The sequence below is a fragment of the Lupinus angustifolius genome, chromosome LG06 (assembly GCF_001865875.1).
Source record: "Lupinus angustifolius cultivar Tanjil chromosome LG06, LupAngTanjil_v1.0, whole genome shotgun sequence".
Lineage (NCBI taxonomy): Eukaryota > Viridiplantae > Streptophyta > Magnoliopsida > Fabales > Fabaceae > Lupinus > Lupinus angustifolius.
Genome location: NC_032014.1, coordinates 15,615,876 through 15,619,638, shown reverse-complemented (window position 1 = coordinate 15,619,638; position 3,763 = coordinate 15,615,876).

Here is a 3,763-nt window from a genome sequence, read left to right as displayed (position 1 = left end):
CTCACTTCCCAAAACCCAAGTACACCCAATATCACTCTCACTCACTTATATCTTAAACACTAAAATATTCCTCACAATATTAGAACAAGAGAAGAAGAGAGAATATGCACTAAGGCTAGAATATTGGTGTGTCTTACAATGGCTTGGAGCATTCCTATTTATAGCCAAAGCCTTGAGGATCCTATGGCCAAAAACAAAGATGCTTCACCACAACCTCTTCTTCTCATTGGCTACAAAAGAGGTTACACTATAGCCACTCATTTTACTTGGCCACAAGAATGTTTCATCATAGCCACTTCTTTTGCCACATCATTCTCTTTTTCTTTTAAGCCAATATTTAATAAATCTCCACCTTGGCTAAAAGACTATCATAACTATTTTCATGTTGCTCTTCTTCATGCCCACTAGAGATTCTGGACATCAATCAAGTCCAGACAATGCCTGAACTTCGTTGTTGGAACTGGTTTCGTCATCATGTCAGCAGGATTATTTGCACTGGGTATTTTCTCCACTTTAACAATTCCTTTCTCAATGATATCTCTGATAAAGTGCATCCGAACATCAATATGTTTTGTTCTTTCATGATACATTGGATTTTTTGTGAGATGTATAGCACTTTGACTATCACAGTAGATGGTTGTTTCTTCTAGTTGTATACCCAACTCTTCAATTAGACCTTTCTCCCAAATGGCTTCCTTTACAGCTTCTGTTACTGCGATGTACTCCGCTTCAGTTGTAGATAAAGCAACAATTGATTGTAGTGTTGCTTTCCAACTAACAGTACAACCACACAGTGTAAAGACATATCCAGTGAGTGATCTTCGCTTATCCAAATCTCCGGCATAATCTGAGTCAACATATCCGATGACCTTACTTCCAACATCTTTGACTTTTCCATACAATAAGCCAATATCCATGGTACCCTTTAGGTAGCGCATAATCCACTTCACAGCCTTCCAGTGAACTTTACCAGGACTTGCCATATACCTACTTACCACACTTAATGCTTGTGCAATATCTGGTCTAGTGCATACCATGACATACATAAGACTGCCAAATGCACTAGCATAAGGTATACTTGACATCTCCTCATTTTCGCTCTCAGTTTGTGGACATAAGGCCATTGAAAGTTTGAAATGAAACGCTAATGAAGTAGTGAATGGTTTAGCATTTTGCATGCCAAATCGTTCCAACACTTTCTCAATATACTTCTTTTGTGATAGAAAGAGCGTCCCTTCTTTTCTATCTCTCTGAATCTCCATTCCTAGAACTTTCCTTCCAGATCCTAAGTCCTTCATTTCAAACTCTGAGCTCAATTGAGCTTTTAAGCTTTTTATTTCTGACATGTTCTTACATGCGATCAACATGTCATCAACATAAAGAAGGAGATAGATAAATGACTTATTTGCCAGCTTCTTGTAGTAGACACAACTATCATGCTCACTTCTACAATAGCCATTTTCGAGCATGAAGGTGTCAAACCGCCGATACCACTGTCTAGAAGATTGTTTTAAGCCATATAAGGATTTCTTCAGCAAGCAAACATGATCTTCCTTCCCTTGAACTTCAAATCCTTCAGGTTGTTTCATATAGATTTGTTCCTCCAACTCCCCATGCAAGAATGTTGTTTTGACATCTAGTTGCTCAAGTTTCATATCAAATTGAGCTAGAATGGCAAGTAGAATGCGAATAGAGCTATGTTTTACCACAGGGGAGAAAACTTCGTTGAAATCAATTCCTTCTCTTCGTGTAAAACCTTTGGCCACTAATCTCGCTTTGAATCTTGCATCTTCAACTTCAGGAATTCCTTCCTTCTTCTTGAAGACCCATTTGCATCCAACAACCTTTTGAGACTTTGGTCGTTTCTCAAGAACCCAAGTATGATTCTTATGAAGAGACTCAATTTCCTCTCTCATGGCAGAAATCCATTTGGAAGCTTCTTTATTGTTGATAGCTTCTTCATATGATTGTGGCTCACAATTGCTGATATCATCAGCAACATTTAGAGCATAAGACACCAGATCAGCATAACCATATTTCTCAGGAGGTTTTATATGTCTCCTTTGCCTATCCCTAGCCAACTGATAATGTTGCAATTGGGATACATCACTACTAGTAGATGCATCATGAACTTCTTCTTCTTGATCAAATGTATTTTCCTTCGTTGGCTCCACCTCAAACTCCACCTCAAACTCCACCTTCTCCGAGATACTAGGGTCTTTGTTTTCACTTGAAGACTCTTTATGAGGCTTTAGCATTTCAGCTTCATTAAAAGTAACATCCCTACTAATAATACATTTTCTTTTCTCTGGCCACCACAACTTATATCCTTTTACACCATCAGGATATCCAAGAAAAATGCATTTCAATGCTCTTGCATCAAGTTTTCCTTCTTTGTTATGAGCATATGCAGGGCAACCAAATATCCTCAAATTATCATAATTTGCAGGAACACCCGACCACATCTCTTCTGGAGTTTTAAAGTCAATAGCCGTTGATGGACATCTGTTGATCAAGTAACAAGCTGTATTGACAGCTTCCGCCCAGAATTGTTTTGGCAATCCAGCATTTGACAACATACACCTTGTCCTTTCAAGTAAGGTTCTGTTCATCCGTTCTGCAAGTCCATTTTGTTGAGGAGTGTGCCTCACAGTATAATGTCTGACAATACCATGATCCTTGCAAAAGTTTCCGAATTCTCTGCTACAAAACTCTAGGCCATTGTCAGTTCTCAGTCGCTTGATCTTCCTCCCAGTTTGCTTTTCGATCAAGGTTTTCCACTGCTTGAACTTCACAAATGCTTCACTTTTGTGTTTCAAAATGAAGATCCAAACCTTCCTTGAATAATCATCAATGAAAGTTAGCATATATCTCCTACCACCATGAGAAGGTACTTGGGAAGGACCCCACAAGTCAGAATGTACATAATCCAACGTGCCTTTTGTTCGATGAACTGCATTGTTGAATTTTATTCGACATTGCTTCCCAAAAATGCAATGTTCACAGAAGTCTACCTTCCCGACTTGTTGACCACATAGCAATCCTTGCTTGGCCAACTCGGCTAGGCCTCTTTCACTAACATGACCCATTCTTAGATGCCACAATTTGGTGACATCATAATCACTTGTTGATGAGACAGCAGCAACACCCGTGATTGTGTTTCCTTGTAGCATGTAGAGACTAAAGCTATTACAAAGCTCAAATATGACAAGAAGGCTTTACTCTAATGCACATCTAACACAAACTCATGTGAAATGACAAGTATTAGTTATGAAAACAGAAGTTACAGAATTGTAAAATTCATGAAAAATGCATCAAAAATATGCATGAACATGTGAGGGAAAACATGAGAGATTATAACATGAAATGCACTCAATCCTAAAGCAAGGAATCTCTCATTTCTAAACTCACTAATGCAATTAACAGATAGATGCAACAATTAACACGTAGAATGCTCTAACTCTCTAATAAATGCAACATGCAACTTTTGAGATTAATTCTGAAAACGCAGTTTATAAAGAATCAGTCCAGAACCCCAGATAATCGATTAAATGCCATCTTAATCGATAAACGTGATTCGAACTGTTAACTGATTCTGTTTTTCAAGTTTTCATTTGCAACAACTTAACAAACAGTTAGGTTAATCGATTAACGTAATGCCTTAATCGATTAACAGCATTTTAAAAACGTGTTCCAGTAGCAACCACTTTTCAAAGCAGTTGGGTTAATCAATTAAAGGATTTGGTTAATCGATTAACAACAA